Source organism: Mchenga conophoros, linkage group LG3 (genome assembly GCF_057382185.1).
Source record: "Mchenga conophoros isolate Kocher_MC1m ecotype Shallow Benthic linkage group LG3, M_conophoros_male_GT1.1, whole genome shotgun sequence".
NCBI lineage: Eukaryota > Metazoa > Chordata > Actinopteri > Cichliformes > Cichlidae > Mchenga > Mchenga conophoros.
In genome coordinates this window covers 25,959,462-25,979,033 of record NC_140528.1, presented here as the reverse complement: position 1 = coordinate 25,979,033, position 19,572 = coordinate 25,959,462, and the positions used below count along the sequence as shown (strand labels likewise).

Genomic DNA, 19,572 nt, shown 5'->3' with positions numbered 1-19,572 from the left:
AATGAAAGCGAGGAAACTTCGGTAGCCCAAAAAAGTGCCTATTCTTTGTTCCATATGGTTCAGTCATATTACCGTCATTTCCCCCTAAGGTGTTCCCAAAGACACCACCCAGATAGCAAGGAGACATTGAACAGATGTTGATTTTCCATCTGAACCATCAGAATTGAAATGTCAACACAAAACCAATGTTGAAACAACATTGAAATACTGATGAAACCTGACACTGACATTGAAATAACATTGATTCACTGTTGTTCTGTCATCGTTGATTGTTGATCTATTTATAGTTGACAAGGTGACAATCACGTTGAAAAACCATCGATTTATGGTTGAGCGGGAAATTAAAGCTGCTACCACTTGGACTATTCCGCAGCACCCCTATCACATTGGTACATCCCTCCAGGTAACCATTGTCTTGTACAGTAGAGCGGGACATTAGATTTACTCTCAGCGGAATTGACCGGAGAAGGCATCAGTTCATGCACTGCACTGGCCTGCACCACGATTAGTATAAGGTAAGAATGAATGACTTTTGTTCTATTCGTTATTTCCACGGTTGCATTTGAATAATTGTAAAAAAAAACAAAACAAACTTGTTAATGTAAAGTTTCGGATAAAATGTGGGAGCCCGAAATTGTGTCTACTTTCATCTTACAATCCGGCAACAAATAAATTGCACTGCAAACAAAGTCTATCAACAAAGAAAACATTTTCGTTTCATACTTTTCCGTTATATTCTCTTACAAAGCTAGCTTTAACGCTTCGAGGGTTCCTTTGTTCTTTTTTTTTTTTTTTTAAATGACATCAGAAACAGCAGTATGCGACATTACGTGATGGCAGAGCTTCAGTTCATCCTTTGTCATTTTTTTTTTTTTTTTTTTATAAATAGGACAGGGGGAATGAATGAGAGAAAGAGGGGGAGAGAAAGAAAGAAAACCAAAGGGGAGAAGAGACGGTGAGAAGGGGGGGGAAGAGAGAGAAAAAAAAAAAAAAAAAAAAAAAAAAAAAAAAACACAAACAGAGGAGACAGCAAACAACAAAGAGCAACATAATAATAGAGAAAACAAAGCACCATCACAATAAACTAGCTAGTCATAGATATCAATATTTACTAAATAATAAACGATATTGTGCAGCACGCAAGATAGACAGCGCACAGTGTGCTTTGAGCGCATGCATGTCTTAAAGCCAAGAAAGCTTTAGTCCGCGTCTGTGAATACCCATGTGTGCATACCTGTGTGGATCAGCATGCTTGCATTCCAAAGGTTTCTCCATGTAATGATCTGCTAGGGAGTGTGGGGGGGCCACAGCCCCGTCCTCCAGGGTGTGAAGCGGGTATGGAGGAGATCAAAACTCCAGACATCCAGAGGCCCCCAGAACACAAGAGACCATGGAAGACCAACAGAGGGGCAGCCGCGCCACTGTTCCAGTAAGAGCTGAGGAGAGTCCCAGATGAGGGCTCGCCCAGCAGCCGCGGAGCAGAAGTCAGGGGGAGTTGCAGTGACGCGCCCGTGAGCTCCGCCGGCCCCCAGCTGTGCCTGAGTGACCGAGCCCCAGGCCGAGAGGCCGGGGGCACCCCACCTCCAAAGGGGCCCGAGCGAGCCCCAGGCCCCAGGCCCCGACAAGCGGCCGCCAAGGAGTGAGCCGGTGTGTACCCAGACGCCCACCCCCAGACACAAAGAACCACCAACACACCGACACCTGAGGGAGTCCGCCACCGGCAGGGGAAGTGGTGGTGGGTGGAGATAGGCCTCCAAACCTTGGAGGGCCTGAGGTGTCCCCAGAGAGGTGGCGTCTGATACCCAACCTGACATATAGACACAGACATACAGGCACACACAGACACAAACATCCATTCCCACCCTCATGCTCTCATATGCACTTACTCCACACTCAACCAACGTGGAGACAGACATAAAGAGACGCTGTACACACGATCACACTCCCCAAGCGTACTCTACGAACCGGGTCTAGGTACCTGTTACGTCCCCACTTAAAAGTCTAGGCGATGAGGGTGGGGGACAGTAACAGTTAGATCCAGGTGGAATGAAAAGAACGCCAGGCAGAGGTATTTAACATAAAATAGATCTTTATTGTAGGCAAACACCTCAATAATCATATAAATGGCAACAACAAAAGGAGACAGCACCGCTGCTTTAATGAGAAATCAGGGAGGTCAACCCAAAGTGGTAATGACCACTTCAACAAAGAAAGCAACCAATAAGGCTTCAACAGAAAGAGACAGCAACGCTGCTAGCAAACAATATCCAGGCAGGCCACACAAACTAATGAAGGCCGCCGTCACTCATGGGCAATCACTGCTCAGTTAAGCACTACTCACAAAGAGCCACACACCAGAAGGCTGGTCATACGCAGCAGGCTGTTCCACACCTAAGCCAGTAGCACACTCTGACCAGCACAGAGGAAATCCACTAGAAACCTCTCCCTTCCTCCTCCACACTGCTCTTCTCCAGCTTATATCACCCCTGAGGGTAATTGGTTGTAATGAGAGCAGATGAGCAGCAGGTGTGACCTAAAGGAGAAGGCAGGGGCAGAGAGAGACAAGGGGAGGGGCCAGAACGAAGGAGGAGGAGAGGGAGAAGACAACACCACGCCCACACACTCCCACAGCCTCCCAGGATGTAACAGTACCCTTGCCCCTGGAGGGGGGAACTGCACCCAGACCCAGGTGGTGTTACCCTTTTCCCTGCGGTGGGGGGAGGCAGACCGCCCCGACTCCGCAGCAGCAGGGAGGCCCCACACTCCAGACCGCAGTCGGACGGCCAAAACTCCTCCTCCTCCTAGCCTCCCCCCCCCGCTCCAGCAGGCCGCAGAGAACGGGGGTGAGAGAAGACTCCAAACCTCCCTCCACCCGCTCATTGTAGTGTTGATGCATGTGTGTTCTAAGGTGCAATTAAAGCCCAGGAGGGCATGGAGCTACCTGCCAGAGAGCAGCAGGTAAGCGCATAGTCCCTCCTGCTAGCCCTCAATGTCTACGTGTATTTAAAATTGAGAGGTGGGCAACGACGCCAGGGGTGAGGTGTACACCCTGATGGTAATTTGGATTCTGTGTATCGTGCCCACCCCCAAGATCCTATATGTATGTGTAATGAGAGTGTGAGTAATGTGAATGTCTAAGTTGTGGGATAAAATTGAGGCAGAGGCAGCCAGAAGGGGACGGGGGGGGGGGGGTAGCCTCCTCTGCACCCTGGTGACATACCCCTACTCCAAGGTCCTGCATGTGTGGGTGGTTGTGGTGGAGCGGGAAGAGGGAGGCAGCTGGAGATGGGGAGGGAAGCAAGGGAGGGGCAAGTGACCCCTCCCTGGGGCCAGCTCCCCCGCTGACCCCAGTAGGCACCCCCATACCGCCAGGGAAAGGGGGCCCAGGCCCATCCAGACCAGGGCCCAGTGCAGCAGCGCCTCCCGGCCCCACAGAGCCCGGGACAGTCCACCCAACCCCACCACAGAGAAAACTGCACCCACCCCACCATCCACTCATCTTCCAGACTACATGAGACGATAGACGCCCAGGCTGAGATCTTCCTCCACCTCTCCTGTATCTCCCCCTCCTGCAGAGAGAGTTCCTGAAGAGAGGAAAGCTCCTGCAAGATGTGACAATCTCCCCCACCAGTTGAAGAGCCCCCCAGGTGGCTCGATGCACCGGCGGCACCCTGCTCCAGGGCTGGGCCCCCATGCACCCACCCGCCCACAACCCCGGCAACACACCAACCAGGACCCAAGCCCCCGAGGCCCGGCCCGGGCCCCAGCCCAGAGACGGAGCGCCCCCAGAACCTCACGCCCATCCCGGACCCACCCAGGGGCAGCCAGGCTACCAGGTCAGTAACCCACGTCCGTCAGCACAGACCCTCCCCTAGCCCCGCTGCACGCAGCCGCGAGGAAACAGTCACCTGAGAGCCAACAGAGCCCCTAACCCGACATGACCGCTACCCCGGGTACAGCCCCCCAAGGAAGATGCCTCCGGGGAACCCCCCGACGCCCTAAGCCTGTCCCTACCCCCACACCAATCACAACAGTGAAGGCGGAACCAAACTATGACCCCCCACCCCCACTAGGTGATGAAGCTGATCAAAGGAGCCCAGAGCAATTGATCTGATGTGGTGGCAGAGGCTGTATCAAGACTAATGTAATCTAATAGATAATTTCTATATTGGTTAGAATTAAGATTATTTTTATTTTTCCAGGTCATGAGGACTGTTTTCTTGGCTATGCATAGGGCAGTGAAAACCATATGGGCGATATTCTTTTCTGAAGTGACATTATCTAAGCTGCCCAACAAACACACTAAGGGGGAAGTTGGAATGTTACATTTCAGACACTTCGATAAGTCTTCACATACCTCGCGCCAAAACTTCTGAACTGGTGGACAGAACCAAAGAGCGTGGATATAATTGTCCGGTGAATTGGTTTGGCAGTGTGAGCAGTTGCTGGTAGACGTAAAGCCCATCTTGAACATCCGATGACCTGTATAGTGCACTCTATGTAGTATTTTGTATTGAATTAATTGAAGACTGGGATTTCTAATTAGATGAAAGGTTTTTAAGCAAATCTGAGACCAGAAGTTTAGGTCTAAGTTAACTGATAAATCCGCTTCCCATTTTGCAATAGGAAGTGATATTGATTCTTCTGTTTTAGGAAGCATTCTGTATATTTTGGATAGTAATTTGGGGGTTTTAAGAGTAAGAAATTGAACCACACTTGGTGGTGTTTGTAGTTCAACTTGACCCGGTTTAAATTTCTTTTTTACTATGGATTTAATTTGTTGATATTCTAAAAATCTTTTCTTATTGATCCCATATTGTGTAACTAGTCCGTCAAATGAAATAAATTCTGCAGTCTTCAATCACGTCCGTCGGAGTCCCTGTCGGTCGGTCCGGTGTCGGTCCCTGAGTCCAACCTTCAGCACCGACATACGGCGCTCCTCTCTCTCTGTGCACGAGCTGCGCAGTCACGCTGGCAGCATTCAACCCAGCGTGTGCAGGAAGTGAGCGGAAGGGCCTTTCAAAGTAAAGTCTGAATGAAAATTGAGTGTTTAAAAGGGTTTCACTTGTGAGGCACATTTAAAAACGTTTCTCTGTCAGTTTCTAATCCAACCCCACACAGATGTTCCTGCTACTTCATCATCATCACCTGTTACCTGTCTGCGTCTCACCTGTTTTGATCACCGTTCATCAGATCCACTGTCTCTGAAACACACCCGATGACATCATCACATTTTTGGTTGAAAATCATTTCTGTTTGTTGGAGGGGATGATGCCCAGGTGTGTTTAGAGAGGTGCGGGGAATAGGGTGGCATCTCCTCCTGATGTATGACGAGCCAACCCCGACTGATGTGATTGGATTAAACAATCACAGTCACATTTCTTTCCCTGACTGAAGCATTAACATGCTGGTACTTTTTTAAAATGATGAAAAAGGTTTTAAAGCTTTAAAGTGAATTCAAACTACCAGCAGGTTCTCAGCTCCACAGGTCACGGCTGATTCCTTCAGCAGAAGGAATCTGAGTAAAGGAGGAGACCCAATCCCAGGTGAGTCCATCCCAAACATCAAACCTTGACCCACATGATGACACTCAGGACCTCCTCCAGGCTGGAACACCAGCTTTTAGGCTGAGAGGTCAAATCTTCGTGAGCCTGACAAATCGTCAAAGTGCCTTCACCTCAAACAGGAAGCGAAGAAAGAGCCACTGTGACATCACTTCCAGGACACAGGTGTGTTTCATTGCACAGAAGTTAAAGCTGTGCTTTGGTGTCATGACTTAAGGAGGCCTGTGAATTCATTAAGACTAAATTTTTGTTGTTCAACCTCCTGAAGAATTTTAATGCACCTGTGAGTCTCTTACACTCAGGTTTACCTGTCACAGGTGAGTCAGACACCTCATGTTAACCTGAACCCTCCGTCAGGTGTTTAAAGTAGATTGTTTTTTATTTTTCCCTGCAAAATGACTGCAGTCACCGAAACACATTCAGGGATGGTTTCCTTAGAAACCACCATCATCCCAGCCTGCACGTGATGCGTTCAGTGGATATCGGTAAACGGCACGAACATAAAAAAAAATCCACATCGCTGAAACGTTTCTGCTGAGCTATTTGACAACTAAGCAGCGCTGCCGTGTGGCCAAACGAGTGCACTGCATCAGAAATCAAACAAACTTCCAAACCACCAGATTTTTTAGCATTAAACAAAACACTCTTTTTAATATTGGCTTTTATTTCTCCATATACAATCAACAGAAGCTTTTCAGTTATCTTCAGAGGCATTTGTGATGATGAGGAAACATGAACAGATGCGGAAATCCGTTCAGTGTGGCATATCTCTGCGCATACTTCAGTGGTAGACCCAAAAAAATCCTCCACAGCTGATGAACAGGATCTGAAAGTCACGAGAAAAAAATCCAGCAAAGAGAAAAAAAAAACACACAAATAACCAACATGGAAGCAAAATGACCCGAGTAAATAAGTGAAACCAAAATTCTTTGTCAAAGCGAAGACATTTGTAAAAACGTACGAGTTCATGTTTCCCCGTGTGTCACAGCAGAGCAGTGTGAGGTGGAAAGCTTCCTGCAATAGAATGTGAAAGATTGTGCCAGAATCTCGTTGATCCATCTACGGTACTTTGAGATGTCCGTATAGACGTTGGGTTTATCGGGGTAGTTACAGTTATGGTAATAGTTGAAGGAAACGAGACCAACAGCCAAATCGTCGCACACCAGAGGACCACCAGAATCACCCTGTGAGGATTTTAATTTGTCAGATTTTTTTATACGTTTGTCAACAGAACACAAGTTTCCACTGAAAGCACAGAAAACATACCTGACAGAATCCTTTGGTTGTCTTATATCCACCTGCACAGATAACATTGGCAGGAAGACCAGGCCACTGTTTCTTACAGACCTGTTTATCAATGACAGACACGCCCACCACCCTCAGCTCATCAACAGATTCACCATCACGTTTAGTTTTTCCCCATCCAGCCACCTGACACACTTGATTTTCTTTTAGGTGTATTTCAGCAGATGGAAGCTGAACTGTCTGTACTCTGTGGCCTAATCGAACTTTCTCAGACAGCTAGAGACACAGCATGGAGTTAAATAGAAACATGTTTTTTCATATAGAAGCGTTTATTAAAAATGTAATTATACCACAAATACGTCACATAAAACTGATGTTGCAATAAATATGGACTTACTTGGAGTAACATGATGTCATTACCTAGTTCAATTTGTAGGTAATTTTCATGGATGATTTTTTTTTTTAATTCTTACTTTCTGCTGATCAGCCTTCTTCAGATTGTGGTTGCCGAGAGCGACGTGTGTGAGGCCTCTGAGGGAGTAATTATTGAGAGGGAATTTAAAATTTAAACTATTTTAAACCTGATATCTTGATTTCTCACTGTTACATGCAGGCTAATGTCAGCAGTGCTGTAACTAACGGCTGTCAGAGGTTTGTTTGTTGTTACATATTCCAAATGTCATTAATATTTGATGATGTTAAAGTTAATCATCTTTTATTGTCCCTTAAAATAACACCTGCCTTATACAATAACTTAGAGTGATCTGATGAATAAATACAAGTTTGAAAATGTTTTGTATAAACTTGATGAACAGGAAATGAAACTCACAATTTGTCACAGTGTGCACTAGTGAGCACAAAGTCTTCAGTGATGAGAAAACCTCCACAGACATGTCGACCCTTGTTATCCTGCACTGACACCATGTACGGCATCGAGTTCTCCGGAGCTTTTTCTCCATGAATAATTCCTGTTGCAAACTCTGATAAATAAAAGAAGAAGTTAAAGTCAGTGTGGCTTTTACAGCATTAAGATAAATCAGGTATATTTGAAGTCTCACTGATGTCTGGTAGACATGGTAGAAGACAAAGAAGAAGCTTGTGCAGACGGTGCATGGTACCAGCAGGAACCTCAAACCGTCCTTTACTCTGTAGACTGGCTAGATAAGACTTTTATACATCACGCATCTTAGTTTGAAGGCTGGACTATCTTCATCATCTCGACTTCCTGTCATGCCAACCGCAGGCTTGTTCTTAGCATTATCTAATGTTGGAATCTTGTTGGTTATGATACACACAGCTGTCACATCTAGTTTTGTTTTTTCCTGTTGGTACATTTAGACTTTATTGGCTCTCATTCTGCAGTTTACAGACATTTTGATCCACCTGAAGTAACCGGCACCGTCACAACCATTAGTGACCTCACGGTGTCTGCTGTGAGGACGGCTCTGGAGACCAGAGACAGCACACACTTAATACATATAACAGTCAGAGACACCACAACACTTATACTGTAAAATGATTTTTACGATTTGTTAAATGAATTTAGTTTAGTTCTGAGTAAAGAAGAGAGGTGTCTGTATAGAAATTTTCCAAGCCCCCCCCCCCCTTTTTCTTACAAGAGTGGTTAGCATCATGGAGAAAACAAAAACACGCTAGAGAGAAGAGATTTCATCAGCTGAAAGTGAGATTAAGAGCTGTTCAGTGTGCGATTCAGCAGAAACTCTCAGGTGAAACTGTATTCAACATCATCATACAGGCCTGCAGGTAAAAAAATACAACAGAAAACAAACTGAAGCCTTGCTGGGAAACATCCTATTTTTCATGGTTGGATCAGGGTTCCAAGTAGAGCTTCAACATGCAACAGGAAGAAATGGGAGTGAGACAGAACATTGTTTTGAGTATGCAAAACAACTCTTAAACTGAAACAGGCTGTTTTACAGTCCAATAAGGTGCCTTTAAAGTCTGAACTGAACTCTGGCTCATTTCGATTCCTCAAATTTACAGTTAAAGACCAAAAACACAACTGAATGATTGATTACATAAAATAAAGGTAGTGCATTAAAACCTCAAGGATGACAGGTGCACAGAAATGTACCTGTCCAGCCAGTTCAAGACATTTGTTGCCATGGTAATCTCCGTCATCCACCTCGCTGTCCCCTGGAGCCAGCATCACCCTCGGTGGGAGTTATCGTGGTGAGCATTCTGTTTACACACATATGAGAGAAGGAGAGATGCTAACAGCTCTCTGGCCTAAAATGTTGACGAATTGTCACCTAGCGTAAAATATTACGCTTAGGGAGTGAGAACGTGTTGCCCCACATCTCCTGTGTCCGCGCTTTATTCCCAGGATACCTCAGAGCCTGAAGCAGAGCAGCCAAACAACCATATTCGACTCCACCGTCTGAGGGATATCAATATTTTGGCCCAAGACTTTATTGATCTTATACACAAGGGCGCAAAAAGCAGCCCACCCCACCTGAACTCATGGATAATTAAAAGGATGAAAGCCTAGACTCATCGTCACCATCTCCTGTCTATAAAAGAGTCTTTTCAAAATGTGCTTCATTAGTTACACTTTGCTAGTAGCAGGTTGGATCTCCTTTTGCCTTCAGAGCTGCTTCACTTCTTCGAGACACAGAGTCAACGAGGTGTCAGATACATCTTCCACATATTTTGGTCCATATTGACACAACAGCATCACACAGATGCTGCAGACAAATCCATGATGTGAAACTCCAGTTCCACCACATCCCAGGTGCTCTATTCGACTGAGATCTGGTGACTGTTTATACTAAATTCTGACCCGATCATCTCAATGTTGCAGCAGACATTTCAATTCAGTTTTATTCATACAGTGCCAAATCACAACAGTTGCCTCAAGGTATGTGACATAGTAAGACCCTACAACAATACATAGAAAAGCCCAACAATCAGATGAGCAAGCATCTGATTGCTCATCTGATGCTTGCTCATCAGATGAGCAAGTGGGAAGGAAAAACTCCCTTTTCAACGGGAAGAAACTCAAAAACCTGTTTTTAAATCGGGATCAGGTCTGTAGTTGTGTATTACCAACAAGTTCTCGCTCGTCAAATGTGTGACGAATGGTCAGGCTCCCTCTGCTTCACTTATCGATGTGCAGGGTACCCCCCTCGCGTCGAGAATTGGCGTGCAGGGTCCTCTCATTGAATACTATAGGAAGAGCCTGTTGTCCGAAATCACATTGTAGTGACGTATACTGAACACAATAAATTATATAATGTAAACAACTACCTGAGAAAGTATGGAACGCCAGGACTGCCATAATGAATTAATTAAATACACCATTAAATAATTAATTAAATGTGTCAATAATTAATTAAAATTGGAATTAATTAATTAAATAAATAGTTATGACACATGTAATTAATTAATTATTGACACATTTAATTAATTATTTATGTATTTCACATTTTAATTAATTATTGACACATTTAATTAATTAATTATTGACACATTTAATTAATTATTTATGTATTTCACATTTTAATTAATTATTGACACATTTAATTAATTATTGACACATTTAATTAATTATTTAATGATATATTTATTTATTTCATTTTGGCAGTCCTGGCGCCTGGCTCTCATCATGAAATAATTTTATCTGTCAGCCTCACCCATCAAACTCAGGGGCGGGGTTAACGCTGATCGAGTCAAACCATTGCTTAGGCCTGGTGGCCATTGTTTCTAGCACACAACAACCGGCATGTGGAAGCTAACAGAACTGAACTTTGAAAAACCCTGTTTGTGTGTCACCAAATACCGTTTTAATATTTTTTAAGCCGAGAATGTAGTGGTTTAATCTTCATGTGTCTGGTCGGTTTGTCAAGATACAGCCTCTTTGCAAAAGTGCTTCGATGATTTCGGAGATGTCTGCCCAGTCTCACGGCAAAGCGTGGGATAGACCCGCTCGCCTCGCAAGCAATCCCACCGACAAAGCGCAGGCCCCGGTACACAGCTGTAGTAACCCCCGCTGACTTCTTTTACTGAGGTTATATTTATCGGTGTTTTATTTCCTGATGTTCTTCTGTGTCCTACGTGTTTCAGTCGCCAATTCTGAATTATAACTAACATTAAAAACGTGTTTAAGGAGGAGAGAGAGCAAATAAATCTGTTCTTTGGGTTTTTGTTCAGTAATCAGCGTGACCTGTGTATAAACGCATAAAAGAGATAACGTTGGTGTTTCTGTCATGTAGTAACTGCTGGCTTTAACTGTACAAAGGTTGTTCGACGCTATGAAACACATACAGACTTCATGATGTTCGGCTAATATTTTTATTGTGAATATTAATCATGCTGACCTCGCTCTGTACACCACGCAGCGAGGTCAGCATATCCACGATATCCTCAGCTCCATGAGTTAACACAAAGTTTCTCAGCTGACTATCTAACTTCCAACTATTCCAGAGACGTGAAAATATACAGCATAAAGAAAAGTGTAAGAGACCCAGCAGCAGATTAGAATAATAGTTATACATTTAATAAATCACCAAATGAATCCAAGAAACGAGCAAACCTGTTCCGACAATTTGAGTTTGTATTCCCTCAGCTGCAGACTCGCTGCTGTTTAAATGTTTGAAAAGGAAGATTAGATATAAACAAACGTCAAACATAGACTCAGTCTGCCTTCACATTTGATATGAGACCAGCACGTATAGTGGCTGTGTCCTGTTTTAAGATCATACATGTAAAATTGTTGTCTGACCTCCGTCGATCCAGCCGCTCAGAGTCCGTGGTTACCATGGTTACTGCATAATCAGCTATAATGTTAACAGCTGGCACTGAGGAAACCTACCGGCAGCATGGGTGTTTATGTTTTTCATTGCAAAAGAACCGTCTGAATGGTTAACTGAAGTTAACTTGGATAAATTATAGTTAAGGAGTATCACAGATAACGCCCACGTGAGCTGTGTGACTGTTCACCACTACACTGAAATCAGCAGGCTATTACTGAAATACACGTGCTATATCATAAACTATGATATAAATAGGGAGGTCCTATTAACATGTTTAGTTTAAAGGACACCTTCCTGCCTTTAGTCTCCTTCATGAGCAGTATTAGTTTTCTTCTAACATCCAGAAGTCTGCACGATGTGTTTCATAGTTTGTAACAAGCCTTTGACAGGTAAACATAACATGACCAAAAAAGAAAAAAAAAGAGAAAAAAAAAAAAAGAAAAAGAAAAAAAAGAGAGAGAGTGTTGACATAAGAGAAAATGCTCTCAATTATGGAGACGGGCAAATGGTTCATTTATGTTTGACGTGTGTTTATTCCTCCCTAAATATCGTCGGTGAAGTTTGCCATGCACGTCAGATTTTCCTGCGCATTTTTATACCTCTGCCAACAGAGACAGAAAAAAAAAAAAATCACATTCTAACAGACAGCTGGTGCTTAGAATACAGTTGAATAACTATTAAAAAACAGATGATATTTAGATGATAGTTCAGTCTAACACATGTGCCACTGAACCATTAAACGTCTGTGAAACTATGCAGTTATGAAACGTAACTTTAACCTCAGCCAAACCGCTTTGCTCAGTTGTAAATAAAACAGCGAAGTAAACGTGACCCGACAGACAGAACCTGAGTGAATGAAGTCCAGCGTTTAACCACTGAGAGCTAAAACTCAGCTGAGTTTCAAAGCTGTGTGCCGGTGATTGGACATCAGCCGCTGATGAAGTGCTCTGTAAGGAAACAAGCTCCAGCAGCTCTGCGCTCGGGGAAAACACTATATTTACTTATCTTGTGCAGAAAAATGCGCTGACATTGCTTTATATCGAGTACCGGCTGCCCAGTTAAACTGTGACTATCACCAGGTAACGTAGGTGTGTTTCTTGAATTAGCAGCAGGTGTTAAACAGCTGACAGATGAGGAGGAGGATGCATGCAGGTAAACTGAGGGTCTGTTGAGCTGATCGCTGGTTTCGTGAGAAAAATGTCAGCTCGTTCTTTATGTTACAGAAGGACAGAGACACAAGACCAGGCGCAAAGAGACGATCGTTCGGTCAAAATGAGAATCTGCGAATGCAACATGTGGAACACGGAGAGTGGAATATGTAAACAAACCGGTTAACGTAACCCCCTGGGTGCACTCTGCATGCTAACTGTTAGCAGAGCTAGTGAAATCTCTGAAAACATCTGAGCACTTTTGCAAACATGTTCTATGTTGACAACCTGACCAGACGTACGTCGCGACATTCGCGGCTAAAACACTGTTAAAAGTGTAGCTGGTGACAGAAAAACGGGTATTTTAAAACTACACCACCACCATTGCTGCCTGTGATTTGATCTGCATTCTGGGATACCTGGCTGCCCCAAGTCTACACAAGCAATCGATTATCTATAATTCCAATTTTAATTAATTATTGACACATTTAATTAATTCATTATGGCAGTCCTGGCATTCGATACGTTTGGGGCCTGTTGGGTTGCACCTGCGCTCACATCACATCACGAAATAAAATGTATAAAATAAAAAATAAAACCACGTTAACCGAGACTACTGCTTCATCATTATCATACTGGTGAACATACAACAGGTTTTATTCTTATATTTATAGTATTTATCTTTTATTATTGATTTATTTTTGATCAACTCAGTGATTAACAGAGTAATGATGAATCACAATTAACAATAACAATGTTGTAGTGCATTACTGAGTCGTGTAAACTCACTGGGTTACATCTCTGTTATCTAAATGAAGACGTGCAGGTGTAGGTGTGCATTCCAGTGTGGATGTGAATGCACACATACATCCTGGGAGCATGAGAAGAGGTCGTACCTTGTTTTATTGTTTTATGGCAGGATAAACGTGGCTGTACCTGTTTTAGGCTAAGTGCCTTTTGTTTAGGTGAACTGTTGGACTTCCAGACCAGCAGGTTTAGGGAAGTCATTTATGGGGTCACCCCCCCCACACACACACACACACAGTATCCTTTGTTCACATGTATACCTATGTAAGATGTTATATGTTAATGACCCTATGCATATTCATGGAACCACAATAAAAGGAGTGCTATTGGGAACCTGGCTGAGAGTCTGACGGAGGTCAAGTGGTGGGACGACACTTGGCTCCAGGCAGGTCTCCCTCATGCATGAGTAAACCAGAGAACTTTGGTGCCTTGTGTCTTGCTTTTTGCTGCGTAGCAGATTGTCCTTAACGTTCCAGCGAATAGGTTCAAGCTACAAACCTATCAATCCATATCAGCCAACCAAACGACAAGTTCCTCCCTTTGTGCTTCAAATCCCTCCCACTCTGAGACAAGGAGCTGAAAGAGAGAGAAAAGAGTCAATTATGAAGAAGAGAGAAAGTGAAACCCTCCTCAGAAGGTCTGACTCGCATACCTGCAGTTGACCTGTGATGGACTCCAGTTTGGCGTTCACGTCATCCCTTGCCGATGCCAACAGCCGAGTCTGCAGGGTGCCCTGGAAGAGCTGAGTTAATGTTCGACTCATCCTGGTCAGGCTCTCCAGCTGGATGACCCGAGGTCTCCCCTCTCGCCGCTGCCTCTGAACACACAAACACAAATTGCATCTGAAGCAGGAGGTGCAGATTTTTTTTGCTATTCTTTTCTAAATCTAGGCTTGATCACGTGGAGGTCTTTGGAAAACTTTTTTGGCCAGCGGACGACTGTTGTCTTGCAGAAAGTCAAATCAAACCTATGCGATACGCAATCAATTCACAAGAACACATTATAAAAAATAAGTCCAGTTCTTGCCTGATTTCAAGTGAATTCTGCATCAAAACAGGGTGACAGAAGTAAAACGAGTGCACAAAGCCTCACTTTGTACAAGCCTGCTATTAAAGTTCTCCTCTATGCAGACGACTTTCCTGTTTTCAAGGCACAACTTGGATCTGCTGTACGAATCTTATGGATACACACTAAATGAAACAATAGTGTGCATGACTCCAGATTCTGATCTCTCATCCTAATATGGTCCCAACATAGCAACAGCAATAAAGCAAATGTTGAGGCTTCAAAATACAAAGTCCATAAACCAATGGCTGACATGGGTTTTATCATAAGGGTGATAAATATACAGATTTCAGTCTGTCTTAGAGATTTGATGTTCAATTACCTGCAGATGCACTATACGTGCCTGCTCCGTGGTTTTTCACAACATTTTGCACACCACTATTTATTACAGGAAGTAGGTGAACTAAAACAAGTCATCTTTCTTTGTGAGAGGACCATATTAATGAAACAAACCTCAATGACATCATAGGGATCCCTAAAGATGCTCCTGCTGCTTCTCTTCCTCCTCATCCTAAGCTTCCTTCTCCTTGTCCTCGTCTTCCATCCAATTGTAATTCAACCTAATTATGTTTCTCCCCCTCCTCTTCCTCATTTTGTTGGAGCTGCGAACACAATTAATGTGAATCTGGATTAATTTGTGCAAACAAGAAAAATCTACAGCTTTTTGGTCAGAGGTGCTCTTGTGATTTAAGCCGGGAAGAGTAGATTTATGTGTTGATGCTACCTGCTTCAGCTCTACGACTGAGTGATATTTACACCCTGGCTGGATTACAAACTTTAACCATGTGCTGAACTTTGGCCCAGCGTTGATACCTCTTGTTAGAATAACGACCCCTTCTTAGCTTGTATGTATGATGGTGGATAAATGAAATATACAAAGAAAATTTAACTATATTACAAAAGAACATCTATCTTAGAAACATCAAATGACCGGAGCATAACTTGTCAGCTAGTCCGAAACTAAGTTATACAGGAACAGTCAAAGACACACCTTCTCATGTCACATTTCTATTCATTTTTATATTAGACAATGACAATAAAGAGTTATCTAATCTAATTATTCATTCAAAACACTTATGCATAGCTGTATTTTATACAGCTCATACAGAATTCAAAGTACAGGTTCATGTGACTATTTAACCCTTTAAGACCTACCATAGAACCAAGTTCGCCAGAGCTTATATTATATTTTTACATGCTGTGGAGCCATTTTTGGGAGCATTTCAAGTTGCTATACATCAATACAACCATTATAGCCCAAACTTTAATAATATGTCTGCATTAGGTGCATAGTAATTACATAAATTGCAAAAAAGTGCAATAAACTACAAAAAAATTGAAAATCGTTTTTGTTTTTTTTAACATATATTTCTAGTTAGAGAAATTTAAGAGGCTTATCCCTCAAAACTGTAAATACAAAAAAGTTACACAAACTAGTTTCCCACCACAGGAAATTTATTTTGAGTGTCTTCATAGTTTTATTTTTTGAAATACACCAATTTTTATATACTGCAGGAAAAACGAAAATAAATATTATAGTGCAAATTTGCAAAATAACAGCATATGCATCAAAATAAACTATTTCCAGCAGTGCAATATGAGTCTTAAGCATCCCAGAAACGACACAGAAAGTCATAAAGTCAAACATAACTTTTTAAAACACATAACAAGTAAAACACAAGCTCATAAGGCCCCGATCGTAAAAAACTACATTTCCGCAAAATGACGTCACTTCCGGTTTCGGGCAGGTCATGCGGTCATGTGATAGTTCGCGCTGATGGACGTAGGAAGTGTTACAAACAGCTGATGGATCGGCGAAGCGTGTTTCTGGAATATCATGTTTTTGTTGCTGCAAGTGATTTTTATGCAGTTTTTGCAAAGCTGTATGTGGAAGGAAACTGTGACCTAGGACAAGCTGATGGCATAAGATGTAAGTACAACTCCTCCAGTTTCATATGGAAAAAAAATTATTGCGCTAGCTTACTTGGTTGCAGAGCTACCGGGATTTAAAAATAGTTACGCAAAACAGAGCGTGCCCGCTCCGATCGGCTGTAAAGGGTTAATGTACGGCTCAGATCTTCAGAGTTTCTAGAGCAGACACAGAGCTCACGTCACAACAGGCTTCAGGCGCCATTTTAGTGACTTTAACAATATATTAAATTTTAATTTCGGTCTAGCTGACATTAGGTTATGTACGCAGCACGCAATTGAACCACATATTTTAGAAGCCAAAGGTTCAAATTAGCTGGGAGCAGCTTCACTTAATTATAACAGTGGTTTTGTTAGGAAAACAGTTTCTGTATACCGGATACTAAATTGCGCTGATGTCAACGGCTAACGTATCTAGCTAATCGCTACTGTTAGCACAACATTAACAGCAAGCTACAATGACGAGTAACAAAAACAAAACAGTAGTAAGGTTTTAATGAAAATGTTTTACCTTTTCCAACAGTCCCAGAATCCAGAGCTTCAAAGTCCAGCAGGTACTGAAGACTGCTATCCGCCTCACTGTCACCGGGCGTGAGAAAGAGTTTTTCTCCCCGAAAGGTCAAGGCCCGCCGCTCGCGCACTCTGTCTGCGCATGCGCATCCCAACGACTGACCCCCTCCGTCCGCTCCCGGGAGGTTATAGTATGACGTGTTCTGACGTCACTCTCTCTCTCCCTGTCATTTATTTGGCTCGAAACACATATTAACAAATTGCTCAGTGATGAACAACTACTCAGATCATTTCCCTAAGCAGTGCGCTTTGTCAAAACGAAGTGTGTGTTCATTACACTGACATTCCGTTCTGCAATTGTTATTTACTTGTATTTTATAATTTGACTATACATACTGCTGGGTGGTTTGTAAAGTTTACAATAACTAGTATTATCATTATGCTATATTTTCAAAAATATATAATAATCTCAAAAGTAATGCCTTGGAGTAGAAAATAGTAATGCTTTATTAAAATTTAAAACTGAAGTACAGTATTTGAATGTGTGTATTGTGTCTACTGTTTGTTAACTCACCATATTCATAATGGGTTTGCGGGGTTAGGGGTGTGTGTGTGTGTGTGTGTGTGGGGGGGGGGGGGGGTCTTTAGGCTTTCACCCCCCACCCCTGCCACCAGTATATTTTTAAGAAATTATTTCTAACTTTTATTTGAATATTCAGTTTCCTACCATCTTCTCTTAAAGGGCAATTGCCAGGTATCCCGCCCTCCCCCTTCACACACACATGCACACAAAGAAAACACACAGTATAATTCACAGCCTCGTTATAGTGAATAAATATTTATGCCGTTTACACCATCAAACTTAGATTGCTAAGCATGAAGAACCTTTTGTTCTTTAAAGAACCATTTGTAATAACTGAAAAACCATCCACAAAAAAAAAGGTTCTTTGACGTATGATGGTTCTTTAAAGAACCATGAAGACATCTGAAGAACCATTTAAGAACCATAATTTTTCTGACTGTGTATTCAAATCTATTGAGTGATGTTTGAAAGTCTTTCCAGGTGAGTTTGATCCAGGAGGGTCTGAAACCAGAGTCAGACAGAGACTGTGCAGAGACTGTAGAAGGACAGAGCAGCAGCAGAGCAGTCCAGATACACTGATGATCCTCTGTCAGATCCAGAGGGACACACAGGGATGATGCTGGACTCTACATTGTGTCTGACAGTGGAGCTGTTCTCAGAGCAGTTTACTCTGCAGCACTGACAGTCATCTGCACTTCTTCTCATTCCTCTGTCAGTCACTGCTGGATGAAGCTCTCCTCTCCACCTCCTAGTAACATGGCCCAGTCAGAGCGTCTCTACACACAAGCTGCTCCTGCTTCAACCTCTCTGGATCATCAGGACACAGCTGCTCCTCTCTCAGCACACACACCGTCCTGTTTACCATCACCAGCTCCACCTGCAGAAAGAAGAAGGAAGAGCAGAGGAGATAAACGAGTGTTTCCAGAGACTCTTCATCAGCTGTCAGTCAGTGATGCAGCACATCCAGTATAAAGAGCAGCAGGGACTTCAGTGCTGGGACTGTACTAGGACTCATTGTTGCTTCACTTTTTCTAATCTTTGGATTTTTATTGAAGTTGATGAAAATGTTTTTTTTCCCTCCTAGTTTGAGTTTGGACTTTCATTCATTAGAAGAACCTTGGTGTGTCCACTCTGAGCTCTGTAGGAACCCCAACAACAAGCCCAACAATCCAGATGGACGGTTCCAGCTGTTAACTGGAGGAATTCCATCCAAACATCTGCTCTCACTAAATTCTTCCTCACCTACAGACTGTGTTCTTCACTGCTTTAAACTTGGAAATGAATGCAGTCATTGGTCTGCGTGCTGCTTTGTTCAGAGAGCTGATTGGCTGTTGACAGTGTTTGATCAGAGCGTGTCAGCCGTTACTATGGTGACCATAAAGGTGACAAAAAGGCAGAAAAAGGAAGTGTTTTTTTTCAAATCCTGAAGCCTGACACCATTCTCCTCTCACAGCTTCACTGAGAAGCTGCAGCTTTACAGGAAACACTGGGTCTTTGTTTCATACTGACTGTGTTTAGTACAATACTGCTGACAGCACCACCCACTCACTCCATCACTCTACTGACCTCAGAGTCTCCAGTCTGTAGTCTGGACTCTGCTGAAGATCAGACAGCTGCTTCACATCTGGATCCTTCAGGTTGTTCCAGCTCAGGTCCAGCTGTCTCAGATGGGAGGGGTTGGACTTCAGCGCTGCTGCCAGATAATCACAGCTGATCTCTGACAAACCACAGCGTCCCAATCTGTATAAAGAATGAAAGATGTAAGTTTATTAGACAAAGTGTGAGCTTGAAATCATTCAGTGTTTCATCATCTGTTCAGAGCTGAAGAAGGTTCAGAATATAGAAGTTTAGAAAATGGAAACTCCAACAGCTGAAACAGGAAGCAGCTTCAAACAGGAAACTGTGCAGAGTTTCAGACTATATGTCCTGATGCAGCCAGTTGGATT

General features: G+C 43.1%; 1 pseudogene; it reads right to left on the bottom strand.

The window, feature by feature from the left end:
• Window positions 1-6,529: 6,529 nt before the first annotated feature.
• LOC146577899 (trypsin-like) lies at window positions 6,530-7,922 on the bottom strand (annotated as a pseudogene).
• Window positions 7,923-19,572: the final 11,650 nt, after the last annotated feature.